The sequence below is a fragment of the Leopardus geoffroyi genome, chromosome X, assembly GCF_018350155.1.
Source record: "Leopardus geoffroyi isolate Oge1 chromosome X, O.geoffroyi_Oge1_pat1.0, whole genome shotgun sequence".
NCBI lineage: Eukaryota > Metazoa > Chordata > Mammalia > Carnivora > Felidae > Leopardus > Leopardus geoffroyi.
Window position 1 is genome coordinate 118,712,289 of NC_059343.1, and position 23,661 is coordinate 118,735,949.

The 23,661-nt window shown below is 42.3% G+C and overlaps 1 long non-coding RNA gene across 1 annotated transcript; it reads right to left on the reverse strand.

The window, feature by feature from the left end:
- Positions 1 to 9,806: 9,806 nt before the first annotated feature.
- On the reverse strand, positions 9,807 to 19,706 carry LOC123595073. The gene is made up of 3 exons (XR_006711019.1): positions 19,497 to 19,706; positions 19,280 to 19,288; positions 9,807 to 9,817 (listed from the first exon to the last, which is right to left on the reverse strand). It is a non-coding gene; the product is annotated as an uncharacterized LOC123595073 (long non-coding RNA).
- Between the last annotated feature and the right edge of the window lie 3,955 nt (positions 19,707 to 23,661).

Sequence of the window (23,661 nt, forward strand, 5' to 3'; positions counted from 1 at the left end):
GAAGGGTCATTTTTTGGACTTCTCTTTCCCTCAGCCCACATACCCGTGTAATCCATTAGGAAATACCGTCAGCTCAACTTTCAAATGAAAATCCAAGGCAGTCTACTTCTGTCTAGCTGTCCGCTCTTCTCCGGGGAGCACCTCTGGTTGCCTAGAGCCACGTGGCATGTTTGCAAGTGGTCGCTGGTGAGGCTGGACTAGGGACTTCAGCAAACACACCTACTGCACTCACTACCTTCCAGACGATTTTCTGAGTCCCTGGCACAGAAGAACGCATTGAATATTCCCAATAAGCACATGAGTCATGTTCTGTTATTATCCCCACTTTACAGATGAGGACACTAGTGGATAGAGAAGCCAAGTAACTTGCCCAAGGTCACCCAGAGAGTGACCAATGGAACCAGGATTCAAACCAGGGCAGGAAGTGATTTGAACTCCTCTGCTCTAGCTTCTCTACGAAAGGTTCTGTGGGTCACACTAAGGCGTATGCGTGGGGACCCGAAGGCCAGGGAAAGGAGCATGACAATCAGCAAACCCACTAAGTCAACTGCGTGGTCTATTTGCCTACAGACAAGTAAACAAACAAAGTCTGGCAAATGGTTACTTTTTAACTCAACTGATAATCGGAGTGAACTGAATTAAAAGAGTTTGCTTAAGCCAACAGGCAGTTTCCCTTGGAAGTTGGGGATATTGCTAATTCTACTGGTCTCCCATATCCATGTGAAAGTGTCCTTAAGGAACCCCAATTGCTTTAGTTAAAGAACATTTGTCTGATGCCTCCATATATTTAGACCAGTATATATTTTTACACTTTTTCTCAATGTATAATTCTAGGGTTGAATAAGAAGTAGAAAAGTATGAATACCAATCTCTTTTGCAACTGTAACAATACCTTGCCTATTCTAAAAAATATCTCTCAAGAGACTTGGCTTATACTTAACTCACCTCTTAGAAAATAAAACCTGGAATGTCATTCAGTACATCTCTGGCAGCAGTCAATGCGCTATGCTAATAAAAAAGATCTATTCATGTCTATCACTTGCCTTAAGGGTTTGAGAGCAAAGCCACAGAGTAGAGCAGGCACACATTCCAAAGGATCCCTGTGCATGTGACTCTTTAAGCACTGACCACACTGCACCACCGTGATCTGCTTCCTCGCTCACCTCCCCCAATCAGACTCTAAGCTCCTCCAGGGCAAGAACCATATTTTGTTCAGTGTTGGATCCTAAGCACCTAGCACAGCGGGCAGAAAAGAGTGAGCCCTGAGTCAATGATTATTGGATAACTAAAGCGACATTTCACAAAGCTGATCACTCCTTCCTTCTTAAATACCTTTCTAACTTGGTATCTGGATGCTACCCTCTCCTCTACTGGAGAGCTGGTGGATTCTCTCCTATACTTACTGGCTATTCGTTTTCAGTCTCCCAAGGTTCCACACTCACTCCTTTGTTGCATTTCCTGTCTTGTGACATCTATCAGTTTAAATGCCATCTATCAGTTGATGATTCAGACATTTTTACCTTCACCCAGAGCACTCACCTAAACTCTAAATTTACGTAGCCAAGTGCCTACTTCACATTTCTACCAAGATGTCTGAACGCAAACCTAATATATCCGACGTCTAACCCTCGATTTCTAGTTCTTAACCATCTACTCTCACGGTCGTCCCCATGTTAGTTAGTGGCGACGTCATTTTTCCAATAGCTCAAGGCAAGAAATGAGAGTTTTATAGCCATGTCCAATCTGTCAAGCAAAGCCTATTGTCTCTCCTTTCAGACTCTATCCCTGATGTGTTTTTCACCAGCTCCGCTGCAGCCATGCTAGTTCAAGCCCGCAATATTGTGATTTATAAGAAATATACATTTGGCCACTAGATGACCAAAATATCTCTCTCACATATAGTTGGTCTTTGGCCACGGTTCCTGGCTCACAACTGCCAAAGGCCATGGAATTTCCTCAGCAATGAGAATTTTGCTATATCTGGTCTCTTGTCCCCGTTTCCAAAAAAAAAAAAAAAAAAAAAGGTTTCCGAGCCATAAAGGTGAAATAGATGTAACCCAACTGGGTTTATGCTAATGAGGTGACTTTTAGAAGGCACCTAAGGACGGAGCTGCTTGCCAGGGGCACCAACCTTGATCAGAGGGTTGCAATTTTCAATCCCACCCCCTGATTTCTGGGCGAGGGGCCGGAGGCTGGATCAATCACCAGCGGCCAATGATTTAATCAACTGTGCCTATGTAATGAAGCCTCTCTAAAAGTCCAAAGGGAGGGGATTTTGAGAGCTTCCAGGTTAGGGAACCAGCACACTTTTCTGTGCCACAGGGCCAGGCTCCAAACTCCACAAGGACAGAAGCTCCTTTGTTCAAGATCTTACCCTATGTATCTTCATTCAGCTGTTAGTTCGTGTCCTCCAATATCCTTTGTAATGAACTGGCAATCTAGTGAATAAATGGGTTTCCTGAGTTCTGTGAACCAGTCTAAAAAATTAATCGAACCCAAGGAAGGGGTTGTGGTAGTTCTAAATTAGAGCCAGTCATTCGGAAGTACAGCTAATGACCTGGGCTTGCTATTGGCATCTGAAGTGGGGGGCGGGGGGCAGTCCTGTGGGACTGAGCATTTAACCTGTGGAATACGATGTTGTCTCTAGGTGGTGTCAGAAGCGAGCTGAATTGTAGGACACCCAGGTAGTGTCTGGAGCACCGGTCTTTGACAGAGGAGGAAATCCCTACTCTACAAGTTGAACTGGGTCCAAAACCCAACAAGCCACCGTCAGTCTCTTGCCTCACTTATTGCAAAAACTTCCCAACTGGTTTCCCACTTTCAACCCTTGCCCCGCTACAATCATTCTCAATAGAGTATCCAGGGTAATCACTTCAGAACCTAAGGCAGATCATATCACTTCTCTGCTCAAAACCATCCAGTGGCTTCCAAGCATACTTCCAGAATAAAAGCCAATTTCTGTACAATCCCTTACAGGCCCTTCACGGCCTGTTTCCACCCTTCTGACTTCCTCTCCGTGTCTTACTGTCCCGTCTCTAGGCCGCAAGCACCATGAGGGCAGAGACTCCTTGTATTTCCAGTACTTAGGATAGCACCTGGAACAGAGTGGGAACCCAATGGTTTTTTCTTGGGGGAAAAAAAAAAAACAGATGAATAAAACGACAGATTCTAGAGAGCAAAAAATAAGTTGTGATTATACTGTAGCTGGTGAAACCAATATCAAATCCCCCAGAATCTATGAGTTCAAATTACACTCCTCATCTCACTTTGTGACCAGCTGGACCACTGACTCTGTCTTTCACATGTTTGTATTTCTAATGCCTAGCATAGACCGTGGGACATGGAAGGTACTCAATAAAAGCTGAACGGATGAACGTATTTTACCATTAGAGAGAAAGCCTAGCTATTTGAGCACGTGCCCCCTAGGTTGATTTGAGACAGGTTTGTTAAAGATGATTGTAAAATACTTCACAATTGTCAGGCATCGGGAGCGTGCATGGTAGCAGTTGGAATTTTATTTGAAGGGGGAGGCCACGAGCACTGTGGTTAATTCAGTGATCTGATTTGTCCACGAGGTCTCCTTCGTGTGGCTCTAACAGCCCTTCCCTTCTGAAGGAATTAACCTGCGTGACTTTGCAGAACAGGAAGACACGGGCATTACAGATGAAATCAGAGCACTGCTTAAGAGTTGTCCTGTAAAGCTTTAGATTTACACCAAACTACAATCATCTGGGAATGACCTGGAATCATGAAGGCTATTCTAAAAAAAAAATGAAATTATGGATGAGTATCAGGGAAACTCAGTTAACATACAAAAATGCTTATTTTTTTTTAAATTATTCATCCACATTGAAAAGTCTGTGCTTTTAAAGAGCACATAATATTTATTAGATTTGTTTATTGCAATTTGTTTTTAATTCCTTGAATATCATTTTCTTAAACTTCAGTATTTCCTCTATATAACAGTGACTATAAAACGTGTTATTCAAACCCAACACTTTGGGTGAATGGGGCCCCTAATAATAGTTTTCACTTACCACAGGATCAAAATGACACTGCCTTAGACCATCTGCAACATGGGGTCTCTCTGTACAAATGTCAGTGAATGAGCTCTGCTGTAGATAAATTTCATTTAAAAAATCCAGATTTCTGGTCGTCTGACCTAAGTTCAGGTTGTAAAAATAAAGTACATGGTCAATACAATTAGCCCAATAACCCACATCATATATATATTTGTGTTTTTCTCCATGTCATTTCCTCAGTGACTCAGAAACACTTGCTTATCATTTAAGTTTATTTATTTTGAGAGAGAAAGAGAGCGCAAGCAGGAGAGGGGCAGAGAGAGAGAGAGAGAGAAAGAGGGAGAGAGGGAGAGAGAGAATCCCAAGCAGGCTCTGCACCGTCAACTCAGAGCCCGACGCGGGGATCGAACTCACGAACTGTGAGAACATGACGTGAGCCAAGAAACCAAGAGTCAGACACTTAACCGACTGAGCCACCGGGAGCCCCTTAGAGGAGGAAACCAAGAGTATGCAACCAGCTCAAGACCCCTGCTGCTCAGTCAAGAGAACTAGGATTCAAACCCAAGGGTCTAGACTCCCACAGTTAAGATAAAAACACAGATATGTCTTCAGAGCGCATGCTCTTTTCACCCTGCCCACAGCAACTTTTACTAATCCTTTCTAAGTAGGTGGGGTATAGATAAATTAATATTGTTCATGATGAATATTAAAGCTGGACAATGGATAAGTGGAGGTTCGTTGTATCACTCTCTGGAAGTTTTGTTTGTGTCATCTTCCATAATAAAAAACATGCTTTAAATTCCTTTTCTTAGGGCGCCTGGGTGGCTCCGTCAGTTAAGCGTCCGATTTCGGCTCAGGTCATGATCTCGCACTTGGCGAGTTCGAACCGGGCATCAGGCTCTGTGCTGACAGCTCAGAGCCTGCAGCCTGCTTTGGATTCTGTGTCTCCCCCTCTCTCTCTGCCCCAACCCTGCTGGCACTCTGTCTCTCTCAAAAATAAATAAATGTAAAAAAAAATTTAAAAATCCCTTTTGTTCCTTGTACAACACAAACTTCAACTTTCCTTGGATGCTAGGTTTAAGAATCAGAGTGCATACACTGCTGTTTCTTTAACCTTTTATGATGTCAAAATTAATACGTGTTCATTTAAAAGATTCATAAAGTACAAAAATATAATGTAGAAAATAAAATTCTTTACAATCCACTCGCTCCAAAATGAATATTTTAATATACTCCATCAGTGAGAACTAGACAAGCCAAGTGGATGTGAAGTGCTTAGGCTCCTGCCTGGCATATATTGAGTACTCAATAAACTTACAAATTATTGTTTATATCCACAAAGGTATTCCTTCTCTGAGCACTTGATATTGGAGTATCAAGGGAGTTCAGTCAACACTGAAAGGAACGTGATCTCTGACTGAACTGACTGGGTGTTTTCGCATCAGCCAGCCATGCTCTCACTTTGTCAGCTATGTAAATACTTTAAATGTCCTAAATTACTCTAGTGAATGTAAGACATCTGCTTCAAAATGGAAAACACTTGAGACAATCACCGAGTCTGCTTTTCCTAAGTCCCTTAACCACTCTTAGGAGCCTAAGACTCGAAGGCCCTTATTTGAATCTACCTATGGTACAAGCTTGCAGAGTTCAGAACCTCGGTCCTAGGGTCTATCAACCCCAACCACCCTGCCTTGAGAAAGGTGGAGAATTTTCATCTAGTTTCACAAAATAACAGTGAAGTCCAAAATCATTCTGAAAATATCCAAAACAAAGCTTTAGAATGACTCCTGGCAGTATCTTCTTGTGAAAGCAATACACCGCCACCAATATTCAAAATACAATAACCATATTCAAAAGTGGTAACACAAATGCATTTCTACTCTGGTAATGGCAATGTAAAGTGTGGCACAATCTTTTGAGAAAAGAATCTACAGTCTCTGTAAGCACCAGGAAAGGCTGTATTCAATGAGGTCTTACTGACCACTCCCTTTTTATCCTACCTCATATGGGGCATGCACACCCTCTGAATCCAAAAGATATTCTGGATTGGCTTACGTAGAATAGGAAATGATCATCTCACTCACCAACAGGAAAAGAATTAAATACTTAAGGGAAAAGAGTATAAAACAATGAAAATGGCATATCTATGGCGTCTTTAGCAGCATGGGAAAATGACTGGTACAATGTCAGGTGGGAAAAGTACTATGCAAACTAAGTAGTGTTTGGTGGCTTTTTTTTTTTCATGTTTATTTTTGAGAGAGTGCAAGCAGGAGAGGGGCGGAGAGAGGGGGACAGAGGATCTGAAGCAGGCTCTGCACCGTCAGCTGAGAGCCTGATGTGGGGCTCGAACTCACGCACCGTGAGATCGTGACCTGAGCTGAAGCTGGATGTTCAACTGACCGAGCCACCCAGGTGCCCCTCTAAGCAGTGTTTTAACTACGTAAAAAAACCACACACATTTTCAACAACTGGTGGTGGGCACAGAAGATGGAAGGGCTTAGCATAATGCCTAGACTATAGCAGATGTCCGATAAAGGCTGGCATTATTAATCTCATTCCACACCTTTGCTGAAATACACTGAAGAAACTATGCGCTCATCACGACGGATACCACTGCTTCGCTGTAAATGGACAGAACGTAGCTTCCCAGATTCAACATACTGAAAACGGGTCAATGAAAGATGAAAACTTTTTTAAGAGAGAATACAATCTTATGAGAGAATAAAGAAGTGACGACAGAACATGCCTGAAATAACACAACTACAAGTGGATACTGATGTTAGCTCTAGCTTGTTTTGGCAAGGAAAGTATAAATATTGTCACCTTGGTTTTCATAGTCTATGCTGACTACACCACACATACACGCTTACTTTTTGAAGCTAAATTTCACAAAACTCACCTCAAAGAAAACTGTATGGTATAAATATCTAGAGAACGTCTCAAACGCGGCATCTGCAACCGAAATGTATACACTGCCCAAGCAGACAAGTTTTGTGACCGGGCCATGTGGAGTTCAGAACCACCAAGTGCAGTGAAGGCATCTCACACACTGCTGCTCCTGGTAATCTTAGGTTCAAGAAATCCTTAAGGACAATATCCCAACTTCCTAGATAGTTACAATTCAGATCAGCAATTTTGAAAGTCATAGTAAATATAAACGGACATATTTTTTCTCAGAATGTAGGATTTTCATGTCCAGGGCAGCTATTAGAAAGAAAAAAATGAAAGGCTATTCAACAGCCACCAGAACAAGACTCTAGACAGATAAGTGTGCTGTCCCACGAGCACAGGAGCTCCAATCGCAAATTCCGTTTTTCTCGAAGTGGGTATTTGACCGAATCTATTCCTCTAGCAACTGAAGGAGTTTATAGGAAAAAATAAGCATGGCAGACTGTGTTTTTCAAAGATGGCCAAACCAATATATTCATTTCATCTCACATGCCCTACTCACCAGTGTGAATGACACCCCTCCCACTGAGGCAGGGTCTATACTCCGTGCCCTTGTACCTGCGTGGGAGCTTGTGACCGCCCGAACAGGAGCGTGCCAGAAGCGATGCCGTAACTTCTGACACCAGGTTTAACACGCATGAAGCTGCCACTTGGTTCCCTCTCTGGGGACATGCACCCTCGAAGTCCAGCCACGGTGTTACGGGTAATCCTGGGCTACGTGAAGAAACCACACGTAAGTGTTCTGGCAACCACTCCTGCAAAGGTCTGAGCCTACACGCAGCACCAAGTGCCAGACACGTGAGCGAGCGAGCTCTCAGAGGATTCCAGCCTCTATCTGTTTAAGCCTTCCAGCCGATGAGGCTCCAGACACGCAGCAGAGACAAGCCGTACCCACGGTGCCCTGTCTGAATACGTGAACCGCAGATACCGTGAATATAACAAATGGTTGTTTTTTTCACCACTGAGTTTTGGGATGGTTGCCTATACGGTCATAGTAACTGCGACAGGAAATCAAAGTAGGTTGTAGTGAAACACCCTCCAATTCTTTGATTAGCCAGCCCCCTTTACGTGTATACCGCCTATTGAAAGGTGCTCTTTTTAACGGCATATGAGCTGGCTGAAGGTTGGCTGAGAAAATCAACAAGCGGCTTTGACTCAGGAAGGCAGTTTTCCAGAAGGGCAAACTTGAAACTAACAGGTAAGAGAAGCCCAACGAATGTAAAAATAGGTTCAGATTCTCCTACAAACAACAATCTCAAAGTACCACGATCGTTGCCAAAGCAGTACTCTACAGGTTGTGTTGTTAGGGACAACATAGTTGAAACTGGATTTGGAGAACAATGCGACCTCATGTTCTAGAGTAATGCTCACCTTCTCCTCAACATACTTACTTTCTCTTCATAGCCCTCCATCCCACTCCTGGCCTCTTGACTGTCTGCTTTATTTCCCTGCTTCCACGAGGGCAAGTTCATTCAGACTGACGTGTAAATCCGGCCGATAACAAAAACTGGTGCATCTTTGCCGTGGCTTGCCACCAGATCCCCCTTTCGGAACCGATATACTTATTTCCGTCATCACCACAGTGCTGGCGGCTGACAGTTCGGAACTCAGTCCATCCAGGTAAATTACTTTTCCAAGTCCAAGGTCACGGCTCTTGCCTTGCAGGCAGCCCAAATACAGAGACTGTCTCGTGTGAGGATACAAAGTCTTTGCCTCATTTCAGGGTACCTCCAAGGTACTGGCCCAGCTCTAGAACTCTCTCTGGGTTCAACTGCAACCTCAGAGGCAACTGCATCACACTTCGACTTCTCCCTCCGTCCAATCCTGCTTCCCCCCCTCCCTTACGGATGTCGTTCCTGGGAACACTCCCCATTACACCTCTTGCACACAAATCTGTCTTGGAGTCCATTTTCTGGAAACCCAACCCGCAGCACATCCCCAGTAGGACATTTAACAAAGGTCAAAGACCAAAGCAGAGTGAAGCCTTAATCATGGCGTGTCCGGTATTAGCTAGCAGGTGAAGTGGGAATGAGGGTGAATATTGGGAGAGGCCGTCCCAGCAGAATGAGGGTTCAAGGGTTCCTCCCTTCCTGATAGTGACTTTCTGCAGCATATACTGAGAAGGACTTGAGGCAAAGGCAGTGCTCGCGGAAGGAGATATACTATGATCAGCTGATTATGGTATACCTTGAACAAGAGATGGGGTGAGACATCACACATGCCAGACAATTGCCAATTTAGTGGTAATTATTCAATAAATAGTATTTTGAAAGTACATAATTTTGTTGCGTATCCTTTTTTATCCTCAAGGTAAATTCACATAACATGAAGTGAATTACTAACCCTTCAAAAGTATACAATTCAGTATAATGAAGTACATTCAGAATGTTCAACGATAACTTCTAACTAGTTCTAAGACATTTCACCACTCCAAAAGGAAACCTCAGAAGCGTTAAACAGTACCTCCCCACCCCTTCCCCTGCCGGTCCGGGCAACCACTAATCTACTTTCTGTTTCTCGGGATTGACTATGCCTTCCGGGATAACTGACCCTGTTATCATTATGTAATACTCCTCTTTACCGCTGATAATTACTTTTGTTCTCAAGTCTGCTTTGCCTGAAATTAACATAGCTATTCCACCTTTCTTTTATCTAGTGTTAGCATGGTATATGTTTCTTTAGCCCTTTGGTTTCAAGCTATGTATTTTTACGTTTAAAGTGGGTTTGAGGTTCCTCGGTGGCTCAGTCAGTTAAGCGACCAACTCGATATGGGCTCAGGTCATGATCTCGGGGTTGTGAGATTAAGCCCCATGTCCATGCAGAAAGTAGAGCCTGCTTGGGATTCTCTCTCCCTCTCTTTCTGCCCCTCCCCCATTCGTTCATTCGTTCATTCATTCTCTCTCTCTCTCTCAAAACAAACAAACATTAAAAACAGACAAAAATGCAAGTGGGTTTCTGGTCAACAACATATAACTGGGTCTTATTTTTGATCCACTCTGGCAGTCTCTGCCTCTTGGTATATTTAGACAACTATGGTTTAAGTGGTTATTGACAAAGCTGGATTAATACCTACCACATTTGTTAATAAACGTTAAAAAGAATGTAAAAGAAAGTTTTTTTAGCAGTGGCCTTAAGTTCTGCAATATCTACTCATAGCTAATGCAAGCCCATTTTCAAGTAACTCTGTACTGCTTCAGGAGCAATTAAAGTATTCCTAACTCACCCTTCCTACTCCCTGTATCACTGCTATCACTCATTTCACTTATCCATAAACTAGAGCCATTGACTTCATTGTTGCTATTTTTTTAATTTAAATCCAAATTAGTTAACATAATAATGATTACACTTACATAATAAGTGTAATAATGATTTCAGGAATAGAATTTAGTGAGTCATCACTTACATACAACACCCAGTGCTCAACCCAACAAGTACCCTTCTTAATGCCCATCACCTGCTTAGCTCATTCCCCGCCCAGCCCCCACCCCAAACACCCCTCCAGCTGTCTGTCTGTCCAGTTATCTATTAGGTCAATTAAGAATACAAATAAGTTCTTTTGCCTTCACGGACTCTTGTTTACAATGCTCTTCCTGCTTGATGTAGGTCTGAGCTATGTAATTTTCCTTTGAAGTACTTCAACATTTCTCACAAGGCAGACTTGTTGGCACCAAATTCCCTCAATTTTTGTTTACCTAGGAAAGAACTTACCCTTCACTTTTGAAGGATCATCTCACTGGACACAGAGGTCTAGACTGGTAGTTTTTTCTTTTTTTTTCTATCAACACTAAATATTTCACTTTACTCTCTTCTTGTTTGCATGGTTTCTCAGGAAAACTCAAATGTAATTCTTAACTTTGCTCTTCCATAGGTAAGCTGGCTTTTTCCACTGGCTTCAAGATTTTTTCTGTATCTCTGATTTTCGGCAGTTTTAATACGATATGCCGAGGCACAGTCTTGTTTGTTTGGTTGGTTGGTTTTGGTTTGTTTGTTTTAGCTTTCATCTTCATTGGTGTTCTCTGAGTTCCCTGGATCTGTGGTTGGTGTGTCTGATGTAAGTTCAAGGAAATTACCAATCATTACTTCAAATACTTCTTCTACCCCTTTCTTCGACTTCTGGTATTCCCATTATCCATATGGAACACCTTTTGTAGTTGCCCCACAGTTCTCAGATATTCTGTTCGTGGTTTTTGCAATCTTGTTTCTTTTTCACTTGTGGAAGTTTCTTTTGACATATCCTCAGACTCACTTGATTCTTTCCTCAGCTATGTCCAGTCTGCTAATGAGCCCATCAAAGGCATTCTTCATTTCTGTTAGTGTTTTGGATTTCTAGCATTTCTTCTTTATTCTTTCTCAGGATTTCTATCTCCCTGATTACATTACCCATCTGTTCTGGCATGCTGTTTTTCCACTAGAGCTCTTAGCATATTTAGTTATTTTAAATTCCTAGTCTGATAGATAATTCCAGCATGGCTGCCATATATGCGTCTGGTTCTAATGTTTGCTCTGCTTCAAATTGTTTTGAAATTTCCCTTTAGTATGCCTTGTAATTTTTTGTTAAAAGCTAGACATGAGGTACAGGGATAAAAGGAACTGTGGTAAAGAGGCCTTTAGTGGTGTGCTGGAGTGCTGGAGGGGGTAGAGGTCTACGGGGTTATGACAGGTCTCAGTCTTTGAGTAAGCCAATCTCCTCAGGCTGTGACCTCTTCAAGTGCTTCTCAGTCTCACACCCTTTTAGGAGAGTGAAAAGGCTGAAGAGGACTGGAGATGGATGGTTCCCATCCCCCAGGCCAGTTAGGCTTTCATAACCCCCACTCCCAGTCCCGTATGTTAGACTAGGATAAAATAATCTCCAGGGCAGGCCTCGTTAACAAGAACAGAGTGCTCAGGGCGCATTCCAAAATGGCTGCTCCTCCTCCCCACCCCTAACCCTACCCCACAGCCCAAAGCCAGAGATTTTCTTCCAACCTTCACTGTGTGAACCTGGTAGGGCTCCTGGAGGTAAAACTCACAAGAATCCCTTTCAAGATTGTGCACGGCTGGGGTCTTTTCTACTCTCCTACTTGTCCACACACAGCGTCCAGCAATTCCTTAACTACAGTTTAGGTTTCTCTACCTTGGGGAAGGAATGCATATTTTTATGGCCATTTTTTCTTGCCCTTTGGCTTTGTGAGTGGGTAACTCTGGCTGGTATGAAATTCTTTACTATGTCAGGAAAGTTAACTCGGGAGAGGTAGCTCCCCTCTTCAGCCATGGGTGCCTTTGGGGAAAGGGGTCTTTAAATCTGTAGCAAGTGCCCCTGATTCCCTCAGATACAATTCCCTAAAGCGTCCTTCGCCCCCAATAATTGTTAACAGGACCCTGAACGACTTCCACCCTTCTTTGCAAAATTGACATGTAAAAAAGAACCTCCTAGGGGCACCTGGTTGGCTTAGTAGGTGGAGCGTGGGACTCTTGATCTTGGGGTTGTGGGTTTGAGCCCCACATTGGGCAGTTTACTAAAAAGCTTACAATAAAAAATAAAGAACCTCCCAGTCATTACTGGCAATACCACTGGTCACACATTAATCTAGGAGACTGATATATTCTCCCCTAATCCTCGGAGAAGTGGAGACAAGAAGCAGTAGCCCCATTATACAGATAGAGACACCAAGTCTCAGAGAGGTGAAATTATTTGCCCAAAGTCATGACCCCAGGTGTGCCACACTCCAAAACTTTAGTTGGCAAATACTGCACTATAGGTAATATACAATGCAAAAAATATTTTTACTTACTAAAGGGACTATTGTGGGATAAAAGAAACTTAAAGAAGGAAACTTTCTATGATTTTTCAGCATCCTCTCCTCTGTATGTATGTGAAATCCAAAGGCCAGATACCCTCCTCTGTGTCTAATTTGGTCTGCCTTGTGTTTTCTATTAATTTTATATAGAGGCCCTAAAATGTTATCACAGGTCGTTAAAAATAAACAATGAAAATTTACTATGATTATCACTATAAATTAAGAAATGTCTGATTTAATGCTAGTCCTTCAACTAGAGCAAAGGCCTCACCGCAAGTGGGTCCTACAAAAGTCCACAATTTCAAAGTGCACAGGAAAAAATATGAAATCCCTTAAAAGAAGAATACCTTTTTCAGAGCAACAATCGGGAAGAAAGGAGCCCCACACGTGAAAGCACCAGACTGGAAGGCAGACAGGCCCTGTGATGAATTAAGCCCCTTGTAGGATGTCATAAGTTTGAGCATGGGCCACACACTCACCCAGGTGCACCCTGTTAGTTGACAGCTGGTGCTAAAACTGGTTTCAAGTTATCTCCATTGATTCATGGTCATTGTTCTAATTTAACCCAGCTGCTGCATTCTGTAAACGAACTTTCCAAACGCATACATATTTTTGCTAAGCAGTATCTGAAATGCATGAACTCATGTTTAGAGGTCAATGCCATAAAAGGGAAAATTCTGTAATGCAGTCTCTCAAACTGAGTACACAATCGTAATACCTTTGAATTAGTATTATAGCAAATATGCATATTTTGCCCTTATGTAACTGATGAAAAGTCAAGTGATAATAAAATTTATGAGTCAAGAGTTCAGACTCTCTTTTAAAGCGTATTTATTTATTTTGAGACAGCATGGGAGTGGGGGAGGCACAGAGAGAGGGAGAGGGAGAGGGAGAGAATCCCAAGCAGGCTCCACACCAACAGCACAGAGCCCTGACGTGCAGGGCTTGAAGTTGGGAGCCATGAGATCATGACCTGAGCTGAAGCTGGACGCTCAACGGACTGAGCCACCCAGGTGCCCCAAGAGTTCAGACTCTTACGATCGCCTGGGTTTGAATCCCCATTTCACTTACTTACCATGTGGCCTCTCTTCCTCATTTTCTAAGGATGGTCATAGCAACAGTACTAGGCTCATAAGTTGGTTGTGAGGATTAAATTACATTACATATGTGAAGTGCTTGATATTTAATAAGTGCTATCAATGCTAGACATATAGACACAATTATTTGAAAATGTTATGTGTTATTAGTATTTGTGTTCCTGTTAGTGAAACATTTCCATCCAAAAGAAGTATTCTTAGTTTAAATGTGCATTGGTTTGAAGCGTACTAAAATAATTATTTGGGGTCTTTTAAATATTAAGCTGGCTTGGGGTGCCTGGGTGGCTCAGTCGGTTAAGCAGCTGACTGGCTCAGGTCACGATCTCACGATTCGTGGGCTCGAGCCCCGCGTCGGGCTCTGTGCTGACAGCTCGGAGCCTGGAGCCTGTTTCGGATTCTCTGTCTCCCTCTCTCCCCACCCATCTCCTGCTCATGCTCTGTCTCTATCTCTCAAAAATAAAACATTTAAACAAAATTTTAAAAACATATTAAACTAGCATGATATAAAAACAAGAATCTAAATTAAAATAAGTGTATCTACCGTCTCTACCTAGAACTTTCCTTTGGGTACATATCAGCTCCTGTGTTCTCCTGAAACCTCAGCTAAAGAGACTTCAATCTCTTGAGTATTTTTGGATGTTTCCGAACCCCGATTAATATGCTACATAGGAGCTAAAGACCCCGACTTTTACTGACTACATCTAGATACGAAGAAACAGGTATCTGGATACCCTCTTCGAAGGCATATATGTAACTAGCCCAAGATTATATCTTCAGTTCTAGCTAGAGCTGGGACTAGAAACACATATAACATGAGACACTATCTTAAGTCTTTCTCTCCATTACTCTGCTATTCTTACTTCCCACACTTCGACCATCACTCAGCAAATATTTACTGCTTGTCCATTGTGTCAGGCTCCATGCTAAGTCCTGATGATGGCATAGCAAACAAGATTGAGGAAATTGGTGGTTAGGCCACCCCATCTCCTTGCTACTGTTCAGGTTTCTACATTTAGTAACTCTTCTTTTTCAAGTGCTATCACATTTAAAAACACAACTTTGTGATTTCTGCCAGGGGAAATATAGTTGCAGTTGTTGGACATTTTGGTGTAGGGAATGACTGGCATGGTAAGACGTTCAAGCCCACAGGAAAGAGCAAACTGTCCTTAAGTTACAACTGAACACTTTGTAAATAGCTTTCCAGGACAAAATCATCCAGATCAATTGCCTGACGGAATTTATGCCACTTCCCCCAAAGTTCCTTATTGTGATACTAGTAATCAGAGTGATGACACAATTCCGATCATGACCCCATGTCAGAGAGCTGAAGAAACAGTTGGCTTCTCTCGTTTTATTCTTATTCATTTTGAGAGAGACACAGCATGAGCAGGGAGAGGCATAGAGAGAGAATCCTAAGCAGGCTCTGACCTGTCAGCACAGAGCCCGACGTGGGGCTCAAACTCACAAACCTATGAGATCATGACCTGAGCCAAAATCAAGAATCAGATGCTTAACCTACAGAGCCACCCAGGTGCCCAGCCAGATTCGTTTTCCACTCTTCTCCACCTTGCCCAGTGCTCTGCCATGTGTAAACCACAGACCATATTAATGGGCTCTCTTATCTCCGGACTTCCACTTACTTTTTTATCAATGGGAAACCCCTGAAGATGACTGGAGGGAAGGAGGAGAATGAAGTCAGAATACTTATTCCTTGGGATCCTTTTATGCAGGGTTTTCCTAGTCTTATTTCATCTCTTAGAGCAACACATTTTTTCCCCGACAGGTCTTTCCACAGAGCTCTCTCCTTCTCCAGGTTCCAGTAACCATTTCCTCCTCCTCCCTACCCAACCTCGGGTTGGTAGCAGTCACCCTGTTTCCAGTCCCAGGTTAGGTCACTGCTTCTTGTCGTTTCCCTACACTCTTCCATTCCTTTGTAATCAATGCTTTATTAAACCCTTCTCTCATTATCCTATTTGAATATAATCTGTTTCCTACAAGGACCCTACCTGCTATAGTTCCTTTCATTATTTGTCTTTCAAAAAATTTCAAGTCCCATCAACAACTGCCTCGCTTTCTTCTAGTTAATATTTAATTTTCCTCTACTCTTCTTAAAAATATAAAGCCCACTACTGGAAATAGTTCTCAAAGTGTGACCCTATCAACACAGAGCAGAAGGAGAACGTTGCCTCTCACTTTAGGTACTACATTTCCATGAACTTAGTCAAAATCACCAGTTGCATTTTGGCAGCCTTTTCACACCCTTGGCTCAGATTATACTTACTCTCAATTAAAATCTCTAGGTTGACTTTTAACACTACTGTTAAACCAAACGTTTTCAATCCTATCCACAAGATACTGTGTTCAGGACACCAAGATGTGAACACGCCATTTTTCCCTAAGCTTTTCCTTGTTTGATTAAAGCCATCATTCTAACAGTCCCAAGTCTAACCTACTGAAACCCTTATTGGATTTAGAGTCTCTTATGAAACAAATATTCCAATCCTGTGTTATTTTCAGACTTGATACATACATTGTCTATATCCTTGCTGTAAGCCATCATCATGCACCTGACCAAAAAACAGGGCTGAGAACACATGGATGGCAATTAAGCACATGAAAAGATCTTTAGCATCTTTAGTTGTCAGGGAGAAGCAAATTAAGGCCACGATAAAGTATCACTACACACTTATCAGAAAGGCTAAAATAAAAAAACAGTGATGAAACCAAATGCTAGTGAAGATGTGGAAAAACTCGTTTACTTACACATTGCTAGTGGGAATGTGAAATAACACACCATGCTAGGAAACCGTTTGGCATTTTCTCATAAAACTAAACACAAAACTACCATACTACTCAGCAATTATGCTCCTGGGTATTTGTTCCAGAGAAATTAAATCTTATGTTCACACAAAATTTTGTATGTGAATGATTATAGCAGCTTAATTCTTTATTATTATTCTAGAGAGAGAGAGCACGATCAAGGGAGAGAGTCAGAGGGAGAGAGAATCTTAGGCAGGCCCCATGCTCGGCACAGAGCCTGTCACAGGGCTCCATCCCACGACCCTGGAATCAAACCTGAGCCGAACATCAAGAGTCAGATGCTCAACCGACCGAGCCACCCAGGTGCCCTGCAGCCTATTGCTTAATAGGCAAACACCGGAAACAGCCGAGTTGTCCTTTGACAGGTAGAATGATTAAACAAACTATGTTACATCTTATCTATGCCATGGGATACTGTGCTAGGGATAAAAAGGAACGAAGTATTAATACATGTGGCAACCTGACTGAATCCCTGGAGATATCTGCTGGGTGAAAAGAAGCTAATCCAAAAGGGTACATAGTAAATGATTCTACTTACTTTTTTAAAATGTTGATTTATTTATTTTGAGGGAGAGAGAGTGCACGTGTGACCTGGAGAGGGGCAGAGAGGACAGAGAACCCCAGGCAGGCTCCGCACTGTCAGCGTAGAGCCTGATGCGGAGCTCAACCCCACAAACCGTGAGTAAATGACTGTATTTATATAATACTCTTGAAATGACAAAATTATAGAAGTAGAGATAGTGGCGGCTAGGAATTATGAACTCAGGAGTGGCAGGGAGGGACTAAAGGGCAACATGAGGGGCTGCGTTGATGAAACTCTTCCATACCTTCACCACGGTGACCGTCACAGTAATTTCCATGTGTGATAAAACCATCAACACACACACATACACACACAGATGAGCAGGTATAAAGCTGAAGTCTGAATAAGGTAGATGGATTGCAGCAGCGTCAATTTCCTGGTTGCAATATTGTACAATTATATCAAAGTGAAAAGTTTAATTTAAAAAATCAATCACATTTATATATACTAACCAAGAAATACGTGGAAACAAAAATTAAACACATGATATTATTTACAAGTCACTCCAAAGAAAATGAAAACATTGAGGTATAAATCAAACAAAACATGTACCAAGGGATAGGTGCAAATATTAAAAATCCAAATATCTTTCTAAAGTTTATAAAATAAGAATTTATCTGACACATTCATTTACAAGGGAACAAAAGACTAGACACACTCATAGAAACACGGATGGATCTTAAAAACAAGGCTCAAACATTAAGAAACACTGATGTATAATAGTAACAACAGATACATAAATAAACAGCAAATGCCCAGGAAACAATACTACACATTTCATTATCACTCAAGAAAAGTATAGGCATCCAATGCATTAGAACAATCGCCTATGAGAAAGGGAATAGGGTTGGAAGGGAGAAATAAGAGGAATGAATAAAAAAACAGAAGGTCCTGAACAAGTCATTCAAAGAATGTAATTAACTCAACCCTTATATTCGATACCAAAACTACTCTATCATCCTTCTCTCTCTCTCTCTCTCTCTCTCTCTCTCTCACACACACACACAGATTTTTATTCAAGGGAAGAATAATCATTGACATTAAACATACTAAACATACTAAATGTTAGACTAAACATACTAAAGTGTGTTGGTGATAACATAAAGACCAGCTTTTACTCGATTTTATTTTTGTATTAAATTCTCTGTACACAATGCTTCCCCCACCCCTTACTGACTGTGGGGGTAGGGATGAACCACTCTGGCTGAACCACCCTTGGTAGGTCACTGCTCTACCCCAAGCCTCTTAACAAGAAAGTACACTAGTGTTGATTTTTTTGGCTTCCATATATCATGATTTTAGTGTGTGGAGGTGTTGTCAGTGACTTTCTGGAGGGTAAGGTTTTGGACCTGAGGGCTTCAGTTCCTTACAGCCTAAGATGGGTTACAACATACACCACTATAAGGTAGGTGGTCTGAGGGCAATTTTGTTGTCTGCCATTTTGTACAGAGTGTGAGTCATTCCACACCCATTACAACTCTCCCCATCTCCTTCCCCCCCCCCCACGACACACACAAACTTCAAGAAATACCAACTCCTTTTCCTCCTACCTGAGATAAAATGTTAAGAAGTAGATGTGTCTCCAGTCTTTCTGGCTAACTGACATGTTGGTATGTCTCCCAACCCTCCAGGGCCTCATCGCCTCCATTCTCGAATACCTGCCTCTTCCCTTCCTTCCCTCCCCCACATCATCACAAAACCCACAGAAACACACATCTCTTGTTCAGAACTGGATTTTATTGTCATCATCACCCCTGGTATACCTTCTATTTTCCTGATTTGTTCTCTCTGTAGTTGACAATTCTCCACCGCATCCTCTCGAGACACAGGAGACAGGTCCAAATCTCTGGCCCCCGCCACTCACAGGGCATTACTTGGATCATCGGAACTCTCTGGGGTCTCTTTTTTTTTCTACTCCAGCTGATTTTATTTTCTTAGTCATCCTGTAGCAACAGATGATTATTGTTGGCTTTTTTGCTTTCTTCGTTTTTTCAAAGTCTGTTGAAGGCCTAACGTTACCCTTATGCTTACCTTTTGTACCTGGTAGAAAAACGGATGAAGTCTTAAGGACATTAGTTTGCAGGAAGAGGATGGAGGGTGGATGGCAGCGGCGGGGGGGGGGGGGGGGGGGGGGGGGCTTTATGAGAAGGGGTGTGAGTTGGGGAAGGGCTTTTTGCTACAAGGGCAGGGTAGCACTTATGGGATGGGAATCTAAACAAGAGCAGAAACATGGATACAGTCATCTTACCTTGTCAATTTTGTTGTCGTTGGATTGACAGGAAATGTTCTGCTCCTTCCTTCCTTTGGTGCATGGGGCTGGCTGTTTCATTCTCACAGTTGGTTGTTGTGCATTTATGCTAGGCTCTTTGGGTGTGCAGATCTCATCCCTGTAGCTAAGCCTCCCAGTGATCTATCCCAGGGCTCCTGACCTCCACGTGCGTATATACACATACCCTCCCTTAGGCAATGAGGAGCCACACACCCCTTGGCTTTGGTCATCAAGGCACTGTTCCAGCCAATGGTAGCCCTGGGGTGGCTTCAACTTCACAAAGCACTACTTCTGACATCTCTATGGGTGGGGGAATATGGGTTGATGCTGTGGTTGTTTCTTTAACACCCCTAAAGATAGGTGCCAAAATGACCTGCCCTGCTTCTTTATCTCCCATGTACAATTCTGACGGCAAAGACGACATAGAGAGGCAGTTTCTTCCATCCGTGCTCCATGGACACCCTTATTCTGCAGTTCATTCTGTTCTTCCTCACTCTTCACCATTACCTAGTATTTTGATTTTTTTTTTTTTAGTTTATTTATTCTGAGAGAAAGGGAGATAGAATGAGCAGAGGAGGGGCAGGGGGAGGCGGGGAATGGGACAGAGAATCCCAAGCAGGCTCCATGCTGACAGCAGAGATCATGACCTGAGCCAAAGTTGAACATGCAATCGACAGAGCCACCCAGGTGCCCTGCATTTTGAATTTCTTAGCTAAAATTTCTCCAAATAGGGCAATGTTAAGTCTATGAGGACATTTATTTTTTTGTTGTTTATTTTAATCACCCAGTGCTCATCACAACAAATGCACTCCCTTATCCACATCGCCTATTTCACCCATCCCCCCACCCACCTCCCTTCTGGTAACCATCAGTTTGTTCTCTACAGCTAAGAGCCTCATCATCAGGAAAATACATATCGAAACCACCGCACACCCATAGAATGGCTAAAATTAACTCAGGGAACAACAGATGTTGGGGAGGAGGAGAAAGGGGAGCATTTTTGCACTGTTGGTGGGAATGCAAGCTGGTGCAGCCACTCTGGAAAACAGTATGGAGGTTCCTCAATAAACTAAAATAGAACTACCCTATGACCCAGCAATCACACTACTAGGTATTTACCCAAAAGATACAAAAATGCTGATTCGAAGGGGCACATGCACCTCTATGTTTATAGCAGCACTACTGACAACAGGCAAAGTATGGAAAGAGCCCAAATGTCCACTGACAGATGAATGGATAAAGAAGATGTGGTGTATATATATGGAATGGAATATTACCCGGTAATCAGAAAGAATGAAGTCTTGCCATTTACAACAATGTGGATGGAACTAGAATGTATTATGCTAAGCAAAATCAGTCAGTCAGAGAAAGACAAATATATGATTTCACTCGTGGAATTTAAGAAACTCAACAGGTGAACATAGGAGAAGGGAAGAAAAAATAAGAGAAACAGAGAGGGAGGCAAACCATAAGAGACTCTTAAATACAGAGAATAAACTGAGGGTTGCTGAAGGGGAGGTGGGAGGGGGGATGGGCTAAATGGGCGATGGGCATTAAGGAGGGCACTTGTGGGGATGAGCACTGGGTGTTCTATGGAAGTGATGAATCACTAAATTTACTCCTGAAACCAATACTATACCATATGTTAACTAAGTTCAATTTAAATAAATTTTCTAAAAAAGAGTTTGTTTCTTGGTCTGTCTCCCTCCCTCCCTCCCTCTCTCTCTGTCTCTGTCTGTCTCTCTCTCTCTCTCTCTCTCTCTCTCTCTCTCTCTCTCTCTCTGCAGTCTATGAGGAGATCTGAATCATCCCATTTCCCTACTACAAATCCCCCTTATGCACCTTGAAGACCAGTTACTTCTTGGCTTTACCAGGCAACTTTTCCATCCACCTCCTTTTCCCCAGTGTCCATGTAGATTTCTTCAGTTTTTGGTTTCCAGTCTGAAATGACTGCCTTCAAGCTGTCAAGACCAGTGACTAACTTTCTCCACTGGGGATCCTCATCTTGTTTTCAATCTGAAAGCCATGTTCATGTTAGTAGATGTAGTATCGTGACCTGGGTTTTGACCCGTGTAGAGGGAAAGAGGCAGGTATTCATAGGACAAAAGCTGTTGTGTGTGTTTCAAGGCAAAACACTATAAGCTGAAACTGACTTGTGCCCCCAGGGTAGGAGTTGCTCAACTCTATGCTGGAGGTTCTCCCCACGGCAACAAAAGAGAAAGACACTCAGACTGGGAAAGGACTAAAAAGTGTCCTCCAAAGACTAGGTCAGTTTATGTACTAAGTTCTATCAGTGAGAAAAAAAGCTTCTACAACTAATAACTGAGTTTATCAAGGTTGCAGGATATAAGATCAAGGCACAAAAATCAATTGTATGTTTATATATTAATAAACAACTAGAATTGTTTATTAATAAACAGTTGAAATTTAAAACTGTGATTTAAAATATCACTAGAAAGGGGCACCTGGGTGGCTCAGTCAGTTAAGCGTGCGACTTCAGCTCAGGTCATGACCTCAAGGTTCGTGAGTTCCAGCCCCGCGTCGGGCTCTGTGCTGACAGCTCAGAGCCTGGAGCCTGTTTCAGAGTCTGTGTCTCCCTCTCTCTCTGCCCCTCCCTCTCTCACTTGCTTGCTCTTGTTCGCTCTCTCTCCGTCAAAAAAATAAACATTAAAAAATAAAATATCACTGGAAAATATGAAATACTTGGGGATAAATTTGACAAAAGGCGTAAAAGACCTACACACTATAACCTAGAAAACACTGTGGAGATAAACTAATGACATAATGAAGTAAATGGAGATATACACTCTGTTTATGGATAGGAAGACACAATATTACAAGAAGTCAATTCTCCAATTCATCAACCTGATACCAATCAAAATCCTAGAAAGGCTTTTTATTTTTTTTTATTATTATTTTTATTTTTTTTTTCACGTTTATTTACTTTTGAGACAGAGAGAGAGAGACAGAGCATGAACGGGGGAGGGTCAGAGATACAGGGAGACACAGAATCTTAAAACAGGCTCCAGGCTCTGAGCTGTCAGCACAGAGCCCGACGCGGGGCTCGAACTCACGGACCGCGAGATCGTGACCTGAGCCGAAGTCGGCCGCTTAACCGACTGAGCCACCCAGGCGCCCCCCCTTGAAAGGCTTTTTAATAGAAATTGACACAGTTATTCTAATATTCATATAAAAATGCAAAAGACCTAGAATAGCCAAAACAACTTTTATTTTTTTATTTTTTTATGTTTATTTGTTTTTGAGAGAGACAGAGACAAAGAGACAGAGAGTCAGAGCGTGAGCAGGGGAGGGGCAGAGAGACAGGGAGACCCAGAATCCGAAGCAGGCTCCAGGCTCTGAGCTGTCAGCACAGAGCCCGACCCAGGAGCTGAACCCAGAAACCATGAGATTACGACCTGAGCCAAAGTCAGCCGCTTAACCAACTGAGCCATCCAGGCGCCCTGCCAAAACAACTCTTAAAATGTGATGAATTCTGAATAAGCTCTGTGGATTGAACCAATGTCAATGTCCTAATTTTGATAATGTACTATGATTATGTGAGATTTATCACTGGAGGAGGCTAGGTTATACACAGGGCTCCCTTGTATATAACTTTGAAACTCCTTTTGAATCTTAAATTATTTCAAAATTTAAAAATTAAAAGACAGCAAGAGTGAGGCAAAGGTAGAAGCAGCATGCCCCTAGAGTCCTCCAACAGGAATTCACACAACTTCATCATGAGGAAAAAAAAACTGGACTAGAGCCTTGATTCTTGATCCAGTTTTCATCCAGGATATACATCTTCATCTAAGATACCAGAACATCAAGAAAGACCTAGCAAAATGCCCTGCTGACTTCCAGACACAACAAATTTATAGCATTCCCATGACCACAGACTAAACACTACTAAACAAAGAGAATGCTATCACTAAGGTATACCTTTCTCTTAGTGGAACTCCACATGATGTCTAGCGATTACCACTCCATTTATTAAATGCTCCCAAGCCAATTTTGGAGGTTTTTCTTTAAGCCTTGTCTGCAATTAATAGTGAGAATACCACTTCGTCATGTGATGATACACATACGTTAAAAAAAAAAAAAAATCAAGACACTATATCAAATAGAGGTCAAAATGATTACAATT